A 16921-nucleotide genomic window follows, 5' to 3' on the forward strand; every position below is an offset into this window, starting at 1 on the left:
CGTACAAGTTTTATTTTGTCTTCACCTTAGGCTTATCCTAATTATTTCTTTGCTATTTTAAAAATTTATTTCTGATGGATTTTTTTGGAGTATCTGGAGTTTATCTCTTTTAGATTTGTGCATTACTTCTGATAGTTGGTTTTGGTGTGAAGTTGTACTTGGTTTTCAGCCATTTTGCTCCTTCAAGGACTTAATCCTCTGATTTCTTGAGCTCCACGGGTTGAGGGGAGAGCTGTTTTCCTGCTGACCCAGCATTTAACTTTCATGATTGCAGAAACAAATTAAACCTGTGGGAAGCACCTAAGGAAGAGATTTCAATCCCATAATTGGGTAAGGCTCTAATGAAAAGTTTAAATTTAATAGCCTTCCCCTCAACCCCCAAAATCCACAAACACAGTAAAAATGAATGTATACAAGTTATTTTTTTAAATGATTAGGTGCACATTTATAAAACAATTGGTTTTGAAAACTTATTTTCAAACTAAGGTAGTTTAGCAAATTTAAAAGTTATATTGTTTAAAATAAATCTAAATACATAATAAAATTTAAAAAAATCTAAATACAAAACCAGTTGCACTTCTCATGTGGATTGCAAATCAGAAAACAATTTGCTGATGCAGCTTAGATTTCTAGACTGCTTTATCTTAAATTTTCAAGTTAACTTTCAAGTGTTATTTTCTGTTTGTCAAGTTAAGCTGCTTGTGACCTTTCTCTCTGGATTAGCACTGAACACTATCTTAAACGTTAGGACTTTGAACCACCAAGTGTAGATTCGCTGAAAAGCTTTTAATTGGCCTGCATTGCCTTGTTTAAATAGCCAAACACCTGCTAGGCAAGCCCTTGCGCATGTGAGTGGCTATATGTTGCTTCCTTTAGGATTTGCAAGGCTGGAGCACAAAGACAGTGATTGTTACCCAATAAGCTGTAGTCACACACTTCTACCAATCGCCTTAGGAGGGCTGGTTACCATGGAATCCACCATCTGTTCACTCCCCGCTGGAATGTGATTATCCTTGCTGGGCTGGGAACTGGGAAGCGTGTGCTGTGTGAAATTATCTGCAATGGACTGGGTTAATGGGAAGCTAGATTTGACTCGCTGGAAGAACAAATGAAGGGAGTTTTACTTAAACCATTTGTGACTTCTAATCAAGAGGAAAACATCCAGCTTTTATAAGGTAAGTAACCCCAGTTCTGTGTATCCAGTTTGTACTATATTTGGTGTGGGGCACTATCTCCATGTGGTCCCAGGAACCGGAGCTAGAAGCTCTTCTGGAACACATCTCCAGCACTACACACTTCTCTTGTATTAAATCTGAGCAGCTTAATTGTGCCTGTACAATTTTATGTTGATGGAAAAAATGAAAGAATTGCGTTTTAATAATTTTAAATGCTTTGTGCCTGTGAAATTATGTTATGACCTCTGAAAGGGGCAAAGAGGCAATCATTTTTAATGGTGTCTGAGAGTGAGTTATACCCATATTCTTTTTGAAATACGCCCATGGCCACAGCGTGTTCTTATGCCTGTTTGTTCAATAAGAAAATGTCTCAGGTCAGGGACATTTGTAGGTTATGGTTTAATTAAGGATTATTCTAGCCCACATGGCTGACCTACCATTACTAGCTCATGTTTTGAAATGTGATGTTGATGCAGTTTTATTTTGCAATGCTTTTGCACAAGTTTCGAGGGCCCTGAGCATGTGGAAACAATGTGACCGTGCTTTACCGGCAGGCATGCAGGCACAGTGATAAGGGCAGGGGCAGCGCTAGGGAGCTCGGTTTCTTTTTCAAGGGCTTCCTTTGTTTTTCTGGTTCAACAGCCCCTTAAAATGTGTGGTGCATATTGTAAGCAGTCGAAGGAGATTTTGGTGCTAACAAATGGATGACTGACATTTTTCTGTGTGGCTAAGAGGTTGGTAGCTCAAACAAGGGACTTCTATGTCCTTTGTAAAGCAGCATTGTATCCCCTTCCCCAAAACAGCGCCCTAAAATATAAAAGTGAAAAACAAAAAGAGTGCTGTCTATACTCCAGATACTCCTTTTGTGTTTTTCTGTCATTTAAACCATAGTACCAAGGGTTCTCTGAGTCTTGCTAGGTCTGCCATTTTTATTTGCTATAGGAAGGGTTGCAAAGAAAAGCTTTTGCTTATGCAGCTGGAGTCCTTCTAATTGTGCTGTTTGGCTGTCACCTTAGACATTGATGTCAGTGGGTCATTGGCTGCCTGGAGAGCTAGAAAAGGTCATTGCTAATAGGACCTACCTTGTTTGATTTTCTTTTTTTAATGATAGTATAAAATTAGATAACCTTGTATTGGTCAAGGACTCATGGTCTTACTTCAAGAACAGGATTTGGGGCCTGACTGCTAGTTGTGGGTTCTTGGTATTAACTGTAGTTTACTTTAAAATCCTTACCTTCTTTTGCACTTACTGATCTATATACCTTATTATTATTTGAACTGTTTTTACTACGAAGAATTAAATTAGGTACATACCTGCTCTAAAAAGCATCTTTTTCAATAGTAATGTCTCTCTGCTTGAAATTTTCCTTAGCATCTGTAAGAAATTTTAGGCTAATATTGTATTACTGGGATGAAATTTTCACCCATACAAACACAAGCATTGTAAGTTTAAGGAGGAAATGAAATAATCAAAAAGCATCCATATTTAGGATGTTCATGTTGCTTTAGTTACCCATTATCTTAAAAACCTGAAAAAGGCTTTGAGTAAATGAGCGTGACGTGTGTGAGCATCCGTGTGCCTGGGGTGTGGTTGAGCACAACTGCTTGAGCAGTTGAGGAAGGCTGGATCAATCTGTATTTCTTAAGTTCTCTAGTGTTTGTGAACTTCTTTACCATTTTTATCGTTACCGAATTAAAGTTAAAAGTTTGTGTTTGCTTTCAGTGGGTATCCACGTCAGAATTTATCCCGGCGTTTTACGGATATTGGCAGGTACTTAGTCATTTATTTTCACTTGTAAGCATATTTATTAATATCACCCTTGACTGAGTTTTCTGAGTAAGAAATAGTGAAGCCACAAGCATATTTAAATGTGTTGAAAACCTCTTCTGTCAACCACGGACATGAAACCTAAGGCTGCTCTTTCAGAAATTAATGAATAGGATTGGACAGCTGGGACACTCCTGGAGCATTTGAGATCCCTACCAGCGTAGCCGAGGGATGGGAGTGCACGGTCATAGATCTATGTGAGTTCGTTTGAGGGGAGATGACTTTGGGACCTGGTGGTTCTTATTGCAGGCGGTGAGGTGTTTGTCTCCATTCACGAACACTGTCGGGAGTGAGACCCAGCATCATGTCCACAGTCTTGTAACGAGTTCAGACTGTACTCTGTTCTTGGGTCTCCTGCCAGGTGTTGCTTTCTGATTCTCACTGTCCTTACCTGTAGGTGCTAGATTTTTGTGGTTTCTGAGCCTTCTTCCAACGCTTTAAACTGATGGCATGCTACTTTTCAGTCCTTCAGTACAACTTAGGATTTTACCAAAAGGCAGTTTTATAATGTTTGTTAACCCTGGTGCAGAGTTATATCTTATGAAACTATTATGTAGATGATGTATTGGGAACTCTGAATAAATAGCTTGTACTGATTCAAACCCGGAACAGTCTGAGTAGACAGCAAATCAACGCACTACAACCTACTACAGGGCAGGCAAGTGCTTCTGCTGTTTCCTTTGACACATTATACTGGAATGCTGCCTGACTTGACTTACATTTGAACAGGTAGACTGCAGAGGTAATAAATAGAACTTAAAAGCTTACATTTTTCTTCCTGTATTTTATTGCCACATTCTTTGTAACTTCTAAACTGAGTCTGTCTCTTTGCTTTGGGAATACAGATTTCGAATCCCATTTTTTGAAGCTAATGCTTTTGGGCAGCCGTGGTCCATTTGGCCCTTGAGCTGTCTGAGATGATGGAACACTAGGGATTTGATGTGGAGAAGAAACTGCAGATGCTGTCATTGCTGATGCTGTGTTCACATGTCCTTGGTATCGATGCTGTTTGCATGTTACATGACGTTTAAAAACAGGTTTATGGAAAATTGCTCTCTTTTACCCTCTCCAACAATTCCATATTGCTGTGGTTTCAAGAAATGCTTAGAGTGAATGGATTTTATGCACAAGTAAAATTTTGTGTTTGTGTTAGATATAGACCTACGGGATGGAAAGCCTCTAATGTGTATGTGTGAACGATGCAAACTCACCCAAAATCTATGGCTCAAACATTGAATTTGACAGGATGTTCCTCTGTATGAGTGTGCTGTATTTTTATCAGCGGCTGTTTCTTCTGAGATGCTTCCTCTTCTGTGTTTGTAACTCCTGCTTCGCTTCTGTAGAAGGCAAACTTTGTAACAATTGGCAATGAATGGGTCTATGGAAGCTGCAGCATGTTTTGGAATGGTTTTGTGTAGCACCACAGCACATCTTATTCTGGTTCAGTTGCCAACACTTTAGGTTTTAGAGGTGGCTTGATGGAGTTGGGTGGAAGGTGTCTAGCAATACCTTATTCTTAGAAAAGTTTCATATTTTACAAATAAACCCCACACTGAGGCTAATTGTTCTTTTGTAACAAATGTGTTGAGTTACTGACTTCCCTTGTAAGGAGCTGTTTTCTTTCCTTCCCTCCTTTGCTTCCTCCTTCTTTGTGTAAATCCTGTGTTCTTTTTACTTTTTCACCAGTTTTCTGGTCCTGAATTCAGATTAATAAGATCATGAGGCAAGGTATGTTTTCCATAAGGCAAACAGATAGAATTTATTGGATTTTTTTAGATCCCTACTATATATTGCTAGATGTTTATTTTCACATAATTTCATATAATTTTCACATATTGTCACCTATTTTGGGGATCTGTCAGAATCATCTTGTTTCACAGCTCTCATTTTACAGAAAAGAATCAGAGACCTATAAAGATTAAGAAGCATATCCAAGGTCACAAAATTTGAGTTGCAGAAATAGCTAATATTGAGTATTGCATGTTGAGTGCAAAGATACAGGGTGAAGTCAACTGACTTCCTACACTGAAGCCTTATGTAAAGAGCAGAACATTAGGTTGTCACCATAAAGTCCCACAGGTGCAATTTTCAGTATGTCCAGAGGAAGAACAGCTTTGAAAGCTGGTTCCTCAATAACCAAAGTCATGAGAAAGAGTTTTTAAAAAGCTTAGGCATTTTATTTATTTTTTAAGATTTTATTTATTTGAATGAGAGACAGGGTGAGAAAGAGAGAGTATGAGCACGGTGATGGGTGGAGGGAGAGGCAGATTCCCTGCCCAGCAGGGAGCCTGATGAAGGGCTCAATCCTGGGACTCTGAGATCATGACCTGAACTGAAGGCAGATGCTTAACCCACTGAGCCACCCAGGCACCCAAAGTTTAAGCATTTTTTAAAAAGATTTATTATTTTAGACAGGCGGGAGGGGCAGAGGGAGAGAATCACCAGCAGACTCCCCACTGAACATGGAGCCTGAGGCAGAGCTTTATCTCACTACCCAGAGATCATGACCTGAGCAAAAACCAGGAGGTAGACGCTTAACCGGCTGAGCCACCCAGGCACCCCAAAAGTTTAGGCAATTAAGTGAGAACTAAAACTTTCAAGCCAACTCGATGTTTGTGTTTTTTAGTTTGCATGTTTTCTTCCTTATGTCCATATCTGTGGCAGAAGTAAAGTGATGATCAGAGTGTTGCTTGGTGATTACGGAGCGCATAGCAGGTGGGGGTGGAGCCCTGGGGAAGGATACCCTGACGGACAAGTACAGTTCCACTTGAGGGCACACTTGTCATCTGGCTAGTGGCTAGTTTATTTCTGATGTGGGCTAATGCATCCTCTTTGAACATTGCTGGAGACATACAGCTTGTGATTACTGATCTGGCACCCCTTTTCTCAGCTTCCCACCATGCCAGCCACCTGCTTCCCCTTGCCCAGGACCACTCCGTGCTACCTATTGAGACTTTCTTTCTTTGGTATGTTACAGTCATCAGTGTTAACCTTGCATTCACTCATTAAACATTTATTGAACATTTACTCTCTACTGGGCAGTTTTGTAGGTGTGGAGGGTAGGGCTCAGAACACAAAAGAAAAGGACTTAGTGAGAAGTATATAGTAGAAGGGGGAGACAGTACACAAATAAATGAAGATTGTTAATTTCAAATAGTAGTGACAAAAAACCGTGATGTATTGAGGGATCTTAGGGCAGCAAATTTCAGATTGGTTAACTAGGAAGTGCTTATGTGGGAGGTCTCATAAAGCTGAGACACAAATGATAAGAAGCCAGCATGAACCAGTGGAGTGGTTGGGGAGGCTGCTATCGCCACTTCATTCAGGAGGAAATTAAGGAGCGCCTATGGGGATCATAATGTGTTCAGTTAGTGCTTCAAAAGCACACTGCGTGTTGTCTTTACTTCAGGACTTACTACTGAATATATGCTCTCTTCCCAAGTCAGAGTTGAGTGGGCTAGCATGGGAAAGGCATTCAGTACAGTGGTTTAGAGCACAGGCAGCCTGGACTTAGACTGCCCACCTGGAAGTCTAGGCTTGTTATTCTAGGCAAGTTACTTAACCCCTCTCAACCTGCATTCCCATTGTTAGAATTTATGGGGTTATCATGGACACTGAAGGAGGCAATATTCAAAACCCCTGTTAGCTGCTAAAGATGATGGTGATAGTTGTGATGTTCTCTAGGGGGCATGGGTGAATAATCCCATGAATGTTGAAAAATTTGCTCCTGTTTGGCAGTGAAAGACTGGAAGTACTTTTAGCCTTCTCTCTATAGGGTAAGTTTTTCTTTGATCTCTCCCATCAGTTTCACCCCTCACATCCATTCATTCATCTCACACATTCATTTATTCAACAAACACTTTTGTTTTAAAAACTACATTGAGGTATGAGTGATGTACAAAAAGCCATACATACTTGACATATACAACTTAATGAGGTTTGGAGATAAGTATACACTTGTAAAATCCTTTCCACCACCTATGCCTCCAAAAGGACAGTTTTTGCATGTTCATCTGCCCTTGCTAGCTTCTGGATGAAGGACTTAATTAGATGTGGTCTGTGCTCACAGGTGGTCAGTTAACTATCTGCTCATCAGGCAGTTGCATTCACTGTGGTTGGTGACTGAGGACATGCAGGGCACCGAGGAGCAGGTGATTGTCCATACAGGTAAAGTGGGCTGGGAATTCTAGTCTGAGGCAACAAGAGCAGGGAGGCATGAGCTGGCCTGGCAAGTGCAAGTAGCTGAGTGCAGAACTTGAACTAAGGCAGGCTTGGGATTCGAGAGTGCAGAACTTGGCTTGCGTAGACGTTTTTACTATCCTGTAAAGAATGAGGAACATGAAATATTCTGAGACTAGATCTTCAGTTTTGTAGTCTAGAAAGATAACTGGCAGCATAAATGATGGAAACCCTGGAAGGAATAATATCTGAGGCAGCATAAAATCTTCTTTTGCATCTTTATCTTTATCGTCTTCTTCATCCACAGGAGGTAGAGTTTCTCTTCTCTTATCACCACCACAAAACAGTCGTCCTATCTTACTCCTGATATTTAGATTCCAATGTCAGCACATAAAGTAAAACCTGTATAGCCCCCCCCCAAAAAAAAGTCCTTGAGAATTTTCTTAGGAAGGCATTGCTTTGGAGATCAATTCTTTCATTGAGTTTGGCCTGGTGTTTTGTTTTATTTTGTTTTGTTTTGTTCCTAGGATTGGAAGAGAGATTGCTACTGCTTTGCTTTGGGCATGAGATGAAATATTGACTTGGCTTGCATTTCAGGTCTATTCTGAATGAAATATGAAGGAGCACCAGGTTCATGATTTCCAGTTCATGCTTATGACAAGGCGCAGGAGCATCGGTTGCCTCAACAACTTGAACTGCACCTGCCTTGTTTGTGCTGCTCACGTATAGCCGTTTTCTATGTCTGCAAAGCACATTAGTTCAAGCAAGTTTAAATACACCTACAGCACAATTGCTGCTGTTGCATTAGTACTAACTTTTAGTGTTTTCTGTGTCAAACAATGCAAAGTGTATTCATCATCTCATTTAATGTTTAACAAACATGTGAGATGAATGGGACTTATCCTCGGTTGAACAAATTAATCTTGTTATAAGATGTATATTGTTCTCAGGTTTACCAATAGTTACGTGATAAACTGGGATTAAAACCTCAGTTCACTCTGGCTTCAATCCTATATTCTTAGCTTCTCTGCTGAATTTTCTTTAATTAGAAAACCATCGCATTAACACAGGCAGAAACAAAACGAAACAAAAAATAAAAAATCTTCCCCGAAACCTAGGAAACTTAAAGACTGCAGTAGCTGAAGGGGTAGAGAAATCATAAGATTCCAAAGAGGGGCACCTGGGTGGCTCAGTGGGTTGAAGCCTCTGCCTTTGGCTTGGGTCATGATCCCGAGGTCCTGGGATAGAGCCCCAAATCGGGCTCCCTGCTCGGCGGGGAGCCTGCCTCCCTTCCTCTCTATCTGCCTGCCTCTCTGCCTGCTGTGGTCTCTGTCTGTCAAATGAATAAATAAAATCTTTAAAAAAAAAAAAAAGATTCCAAAGAAATGAAGAGAGAGGGGCGCCTGGGTGGCTCAGTGGGTTAAAGCCTCTGCCTTCGGCTCAGGTCATGATCCCAGGGTCCTGGGATCGAGCCCCGCATCGGGCTCTCTGCTCAGTGGGGAGCCTGCTTCCTCCTCTCTCTCTCTGCCTGCCTCTCTGCCTACTTGTGATCTGTCTGTCAAATAAATAAATAAAAATCTTTAAAAAAAAAAAAAAGAAATGAAGAGAGAATTGAGTTTTACTGTCTTTAAGAAGACCATAGGTAGTTAGTAATTGTCAAAGAACATGAACAGTTATTTCAAAAAGGAAGAAACATAAATGACTCATACATGAGAAGAAAGCTTTCTATAGCTGGCAATCAAAGAAATACACAAAATAAATATTCTTTTATTACACTAGCAAAGATTTCCTGAATGGTTATATTTTGAATTGGCACCCTTACTTACTTCAGGTGACGGTGTAAATTGATATAATTTTTTGGAAAACAATTTGATAGTATGAATTACCTTAATCCAAAAACATTTTTGCAGGGGATAGAAGAATACTCTGTAACTTAAAAGAGGGATGTATAGAAACAATTTTTTAAAAATTATCTTCTGGAGCCAACGGATAGTACACCCATTCAGGCCTCACAGGAGCCTGGAGCCAAGGCAGTTACATTCTCTCTCTCCCTCAGACCAGCCTCTTCTGTATCTCTGTGTGGATGACAGAAAACAGGGTCACTCCAAATCTCAGTCACACCACTTCCTAGTCCCAGTGCCCAGCAGAAACAAAAGTCCCAACTACTTATCCTTGAAGAGAAACTCTGATGGCGAAGCATTGGTCGGCACTTACCCATGATCCCATCAGATGTGGCTACGGAACACAGAGGTCATTTGTCTTATCTACCTACTCAGAATATCCTGTGAAGCAGAAACTCTTTGAAAGGAAATAGTTAGAGTAAGCAAATATGAGAACACACCTGGTACAAGTATCATGAGCTCTAAAAATGTTTATGTCCTTTGATCCCACAGTCCCAGTTTTATTAATCTACCAGTAGTAAGTTATCTAGTGATCCAGTAAATGATTTCTCACATCAGGTGCTCCAGTGGAATGGAGAGAAGTGGGAAACTATGGATATGTTCCATAATAGGGAAATAGCTACATGAATTATGACTTAGTCATGAGATTATGTGTTACACAAATATTAAAAACAGGTTTTCAAAAAATATAGAAAGTGCTTACAATGAAATGAAGTATGCATGCGTGTCATTTACACTGTACTGTTACATTTTATCTAATACACACAAAAAAATTTTAGAGGGAATTAATGCCAAACACCAGTTACCACTATATTTTCAAATCCCTTTTGTCATTTACAACTTGTTTGTAGATATTATTTTTTTATTTTTTTATTTTTTAAAGATTTTGTTTTTAAGTAATCACTACACCCAATGTGGGGATCAAACTCCCAACCCCAAGATCAAGAGTTGCATGCTCTATCAACTGAGCCAGCCAGGCTACCCTTGTCTGTAAATTTTAAATGATTAACAATGACCTTACAGTAATCTTAAAATTAAAAAATAAACTAATATAAAATGACTCAAACTATAATCTGGTAGAGAAGATAAACCTGTCCTAAGTAAAATAATAGTAACTGACATAACCTCATATGTATTTTTGTGTTATGGATTGTGTAAGAAAAGCTTAAGGAGGGGTTTCCTAATAATTAGACTCTTTATAAGTAGAATGGTATATTCAAGAGCTACTTTCTTATCACTCGTGGTATTCAAATAGAAATGAGACAAGCCCTTACAAGAACTGTGGAGAAGATTCATCTGTCATGTACGAAGAGTTAGATGGCATCTGAAGTCCTTTTCAACCCTAATGTTCTATTAGAGAAACAGGTTTACTGTGGTGATTGTTTAAAAAAAAAAAAAGTTTGATGTTAGGAGAAGATACACAAGGCAAGTAGCTTTTGTGAAAGAGATGTGAAGTTCTTAGAGGGGAGATGTCACAATCTATAGGATTAAGCAGGAAGCAATGAATTTGAGTCATATCTTGAAGGGTGTGACAGGGATTGGATTATGTGATAAAAGTCATTTTAAGGTCTGCCAATGGTTGATGCTGAGGCAGGTTTTGGATTTGGCCATTTATGGATAAGCATAGTAACCAAATTGGTTTGCCAAATTGGAGAAGCATTTTCCTTGTTCATTATCTACTGAGATGAGTGAAATGGTAAAAAACTTAAACTGAACAAGAGCAAAGTCAAGCCAGTCTGCTTGTTTGTGGCCTTAACAATATTCTGAGAAGAAAACTTCAGGATGATAGGACATGATTTTTGGTGGGTTAGTTAAATTATGGCAGTAATATATTAATAGCTATGCTATAAATTCAACCTGCTTGTTTAACTCTCGGACATTAAAATTTTTTGAAACTACACACAACTACACAGGAACCAAGGACACTTTAATTGTGTGTGTGTCTATGTGTGTGTGTTTGGGGGTGGGGGAGTCATCTTTTTGCCAAAGTAAAGTAATACTGAATGCATGTTCTTTCTGTTCATTAAAAAACAGTGTAGGTCCTTAAAGAGTAAGCTGATCCCAGGGCTGACACTTGGTGTAGCATTTTCTGTAAAGCTGATTTTCCCAATTCAAAAAATTGGAATAGGCATAAAATTATTGCTATAAAATGATCAATAATCTAATCTAGCTCTTCCTTGATTTATTTTTCTGCTTTCTGATTATTGCATACATTGAGTCTCTTCTGTGATGATTAACAAATTCTAGGCCAAATCTTTTTTTTTTTTTTTTTTTTTTAAGATTTTATTTATTTATTTAATAGAGAGAGTTCACAAGCAGGCAGAGAGGCAGGGAGAGAGAGAGAGGGAGAAACAGATTCCCTGCTGAGCAGAGATAGGCCAATTCTTACGAGTACATCTTCAACTCATGGTCATGACCACTTGGAAAGCTCTAAGGTGTAGAGTGTTTATGACTTTGAGCTCGTATAGCTTCAGCCTTCAGCTACTTGATGGACTTACAGCATTTGGCACTCCTTTTCCAAATTAGCACCCAATCCCTCATTAGAGTTTGTCACTGCCTTTTTGTCATAGAATATTGTCAAAGTAGTCTCTTTTCTCAGAAGAATCAGCTCTGTACCTGCTATATTAGCCACTGGCTAATTCAATAGTTTGACTACCTCAAATGCACAATTGCTTTGAAAAAGGCTATTTTAATATCTATATTTATGTAAAATGTCTAAAGTCTATCCAAGCATGGAATTAGTTTGTTACATATATCTTAGTAGTAAAATATTGAAGCAGTGTGAATGTTGAGGCAAGAAATGGTTATATGTTGTACATTTTTGTTTTTAAACAACAAAAAAATTTTAGTGTTCTTACTGCACTCCTAAGACACTGCTCAGCTACCATTCTTCAGTTAACCTTTCTTTCCAGTTGCATTCCTCTCCTCTGAGTTCCGGAAGCACTCTGTGGTTCTGTTATCAACATATTTTGCAATTGGCTGTTATCTTGCCTCTCTGCCCAACTGGATTGATTTCCTGAGGCCAGGAACTATTTTACTCATCTTCAATCCCCAGCTTTTGGCTCCACACAGAACTCATGCTTACACTTAGATTGCTGAACTGAACTAAAACAAATGAAAAAATGTAAAGCAATTTACCCAAATTACCAGCAATAGTTGTGTGTTGCCATTTCAAAGATTGGAAGATAAGGCTCAGTTGATATAGCATGCAACTCTTGATCTTGGGGTTGGGAGTTTGAGCCCCACATTGGGTGTAGTGATTACTTAAAAACAAAATCTTTTAAAAAAAGAAACTAAAAAAATAAAATCTACAAACAAGTTGTAAATGACAAATCCCCATAGGATTAGAAGAGTAACTGCCTCACCCAGCTCCTGTATTTCTTCTTCCGGAAAGAGCCCTTCCCCAGAAAAGAGAACTAAGCAAATCCTCCTCAAATCTCTGATGGTTCTGAATCCACTATTGTCTCTTCGTGATTACATTGGGTGCTAGTGGGGGCCATGGATTTTGTTGATCAAATTTATGCATATCGTTGGCTAAAGCCCAGCAAATGGAAAGTGCTAGATAAAGCATCTGATGAAGGAATGAGAAGAATGAGTCATACCCAGAAATCTTCAAAATATTTGAAGAATCACTGGTTTTTCTGCCCTATGGAATTTTAGGCACGGTTGGTTAAAAAGACCAAGATTATGTTATCATATGTAATTGTGATGATTACATAGCTTAGATAATGTATTGGGATTCTGGCAATACTTGGTGACAAGTCATCGTCAACATCGGGTTTATAGGTTATTAATGGCACAATACTTCAGTGAATTGTCAGACCAAAGACCTCTTTATCTTTTCTTTTACAAGAAAAGAGAAATGTTCTGCATTTACTAACCCTATTAGAGAAGTGTATCAGTACATCTTTAACAGGTTCTTACCTAGCAAATATATTTGAAAAAATAAGCAAAACCTGTCCTTCTGAGGTAAAGGTAACAGTTGAGTGAGTGAGAAAGTAGCTGCAATCAGCAGAGGGGAAAGTGCATTATGGACAAAACATTTTTGAAAGGACTGTTTGGAAATGTTTCCATTATTGTGTCATCACCAAAATAGATATGCGTATCTTTTTATAAAATTTCCTTTAAAAAACTATTTCTGCATACACATTTAAACTTAAATACAAGATCTTTTTTAGCTGTTTTAGAATCTTTGAGATAGTTATAGTAGATTTTAGACCAAAGGAAAAAAAAAAAAAGATAACGCTTTCTAAGACATCAAGGCAGATGGAAATACACTAGAAGAATTTCAAGGAAAATTTTTGCATAATTGATAGATGGGATTTAAAAATGTGTATCATGATTTAGTGAGTGCAGCCAGTGATGTACTTCTTCGCTTTAGAACAATGAATCTTCCTCTGCTAGGGGCAGTCATCAAAACCATGTATGGAAGTAAACCAACTTAGATCTGCTGTTTCAAACGGCTGTATCATCAAATATTTAACCAAGATTTAAAAAAAAACAAAGCAGATTAAATCACACTGATCCCTCAAAAATAGTATTTTATCTTTACCTCATCTTACCTTAAGTTTAATTTTTGTATTTTACAGTATGCATTTTAGTGCATAATACTTGTGTTTAATGCATTTAACTTATGCACATACCGATGGACACATCCACACTTGAAGGTGCATTGCCTAGTTTTCACACTGAGAGGGAGATGCCATCATAAAGTTTGGATGTCACTGTTCTAACAAGCCCTTCTTGACCTCCTTAACCCCATGGCAGTAACTGGGCCCCCCTCAGATGTGTTAGTCACCGTTCTACTTGTCAACTCTCCCTTTGACTCCTTGGAGGAGGCGACTATTCAATGAGATTGCATTAAGCGTCTGATCCAGTGTTCAGAGGGCCTATAGACACGAACAGGACAGTCATGGTCCTTTTTCTCCAGACGCTTTGAGAATGGCAGGAAAGACAAATGCTGAACAAGGACACTGTATGAACTTTCATTTAATTACCGTTGTAAATGAGTATTCAAAGGAAACCTACAGGGGATAGTGAGACCTAATCATACAAAAGACCTTAAGGCCATAGGAACTGAAAAGAATAGTGTGGTCAAAGGCATATGAGATGCCATTGAAAGTGATGGTGCAGACTTCTCCAAAAAATTCCCAGGTACTTAGCAACCTGCCATGTATACTGTATTAAGCCCCATGTAAAGGCTCAAAAATTCCTTGTGAATAAATGGATAAAACAATTTCAGAACAAACCTCTAACTGATGGCTCAAAATTTTATTTGATCTGCACAGTGTTTTTGAGTTATTTTGTGTTTTTGAAATTTTAGAAAAATCCATAGTCTAGGTTGCCATAAGTAACTCTAATTCATACTGTTTTAGACTGGTATCCTTGCCCATTTGTGTTATGTGCCTAGATGTGAGATCCATTTGCCTTTCTGTCCTATGTAGAGAATAAAGATTATGCTACACTCCACAGACAGCTGTTGACTAATAGATTATTTGAGCTCTAGTGATTAATGTACAAACTAAGTATTAGGTCTTAAAGACCATATTGGTTTGCAATTGGTTATTTTATCATCCTTAGTATAATATTGAAAATCTCTTTCACCATTATTGGTAAAGTTCACAATACACAGATTGCTAGGATAATAATTTGAAAATTTCAAGCAAGTAAATTTGTAATTTATCATGTACTCATTCATCAGTTTAAGGCCCTTATGATGGAAATTGCCCATTTTCTTTTTTCAAGTTCTTTTTTTATTCTTGATCTTCATTCCTACCACAGAAAAAGGTATCTGAAAGCTTACTAAAATTTGGAAGGACTAATATTCTTTTTCTTTTTTTGCAGTTTTCTTTATTTCTGTAATATATTCCTGAGATGGCATCAAAAAGGAAATTGCATGTTTAAGTGAGTTATCTGTGGGATAAGAGGGAAGAAATAAGTAAAATGGATGATTTGCAGATGGGATGGTGCTGGTTATATTTAGGTTATCTTTTCTTTCCATATTCTGAGTTTGTCCTTTAAGAATGTTTGGGCCAACACAAAAGGCTAAGCAGATGCTGTTACACCAGCAAGCTGTGCATTATGATCTTGAGGAAAGGAAGACAAGTAATTAAAAGAAATCTGGATGAGGCAGCTGATCAAAAAGAGAAACAAAAGCCCTCCCACTGTTCTCCCAAGTTAGTAGCAAGTAACTGGCTGTACTTTACCCTTTATCTGACCTGCCAAGGGCAAAGCCTAAGTTTTATTTTCTTAAAGCCTCAGAGGAGCTTTTCTGGAAGCTGTGTGGCTATTTCAAAGTTGGAAAAAATAATAGGTTCCTGTGGAAATTTATGGAAAGAAAACATTTTTCTTGACTTCCTTCTCAAAACTGGTGATTGATAGAGGGAGCATGGTTTGGGAACATACTTTGACAGCAAAGTGGCAAGAAATGAGTCTAGAAAGGTAAGCAGAGACTTGGGCCTTTGTGTAGTTTGGATTCATTCTGAGCCCAGTAAGCAGCCATAGAGGATATCATCTGGCAAGTGATGAATAATTCTGCAAGCAGCTGCAATGTTTGCAAATCTACCACAGATGTCATCACCATACAGCCTGAAATCAGGCGCTTTCCTTCCCCTTTCCTGCTTAACAAAACCTCAGGAATTCTTCAAGGTAAAGTTCAGTCTTCTTCAGTGAAGGAGGTCACTTGCAGATATATGGAAATGAGAGCATGAAGCTGAAAGAGAGGTCAGTCCTGGAAATGCTTCAAAATCTTCTGCATAGTGGAGGAGTTGTAGCCATCAGGTGGGCCCGTTGTCCAGAGTAGATACTGAAGAAAGAAGAATGCAAAGGAATAGTACAGGCAGTAGAGAGTAGGTGAGGGAATTCATAAGCATGAAGAAATAGATTGGCCATGGCAGAGATAGGCTGGCTGAGGTTGAGTGTCATGAATTCATGGTGGAAAATGTTCTAGTTGCAATAACTTTTTATTGTGGTACAATATACATGGCATAAAATTTACCATTTTTGCTGTTTTTAAGTGTACAGTCAGTTCTGTAGCATTAATATGTTCACATTATTCTACCACGGTCACCACCAGCCATCTCTAGAAATTTTTCGTCTTCCCTAACTGAAATTTTAGATCCAGTAAGATAATTGCTACAGTATTCTGTTCACACACAATGTCAACCTCGGCACCAGAACCCTGTGGGTAGACATTGTTGTGGTGCACACGGGGGAAGGAGCTGCAGAGCAGGACAAGCACCTGCCGGAGAAAGCAGCTGTAAAGAGTGACTCTGTTGTGAGGTGGGTGAGGCAGGAGGACTACGACAGGGTTGAGCAGAGAAGAGAAATGGATATGTAGTGTGTGTCCAGCATCATGTTAAGTGCTGTGTGTATGTTCTTTAATGAAGCTATTATGAGAGCTAAAGAAGACGTTGATTCCAGAGTTTAGGAAAGGGAAGAATCTAGGAGGTGGCAAGATGAGGATTGTAGGATTTGAAACCTCAGAATTAACTTGCTGCTGAAGTGAATGTGATTTCCTCAAGGAAGTGCACAGCTCTTCCAATGTAGGGTTGTCACTTGGCATGGATCAAGTGGAACCCAAAGAAGTTGTGCAGAAATAGTAATGATCATAATTAAAGAAGAAACACTGTATTTATCAATTAACTTTGTTTCTCCTTTGAATTTAGATAACACCAACTACCTGGGATTAAGATAAAGGCTAAATGAGATAAAAAGCATGTCACGGAGCTCCTGGGTGGCAGTGTTTGTTTAGGGTCTGACTCTTGGTTTCGGCTCAGGTCATGATCTTGGAATCATGAAATTGAACCCTGCTTGGGCTCTATGCTCAGCAGGGATCC

General features: G+C 38.8%; 1 protein-coding gene across 2 annotated transcripts in view; it reads left to right on the plus strand.

Annotated features, from left to right (window-relative positions):
- Window positions 1-16921, plus strand: part of FGD4 (FYVE, RhoGEF and PH domain containing 4) — a 130016-nt gene that overhangs the window by 17602 nt on the left and 95493 nt on the right. Inside the window, exon 1 of one of the 2 annotated variants that reach the window (XM_032855327.1) lies at window positions 882-1175. The exons of the other annotated variant lie outside the window; for it this stretch is intronic. The gene's annotated coding sequence lies outside the window, so the exon portion shown is untranslated. Of the gene's footprint in view, window positions 1-881; window positions 1176-16921 lie in introns of those variants that run through there. 2 annotated transcript variants of the gene reach the window in all.

This window comes from Lontra canadensis, unplaced genomic scaffold (genome assembly GCF_010015895.1).
Source record: "Lontra canadensis isolate GAN:19392208 unplaced genomic scaffold, GSC_riverotter_1.0 scaffold9, whole genome shotgun sequence".
NCBI classification, from domain to species: domain Eukaryota; kingdom Metazoa; phylum Chordata; class Mammalia; order Carnivora; family Mustelidae; genus Lontra; species Lontra canadensis.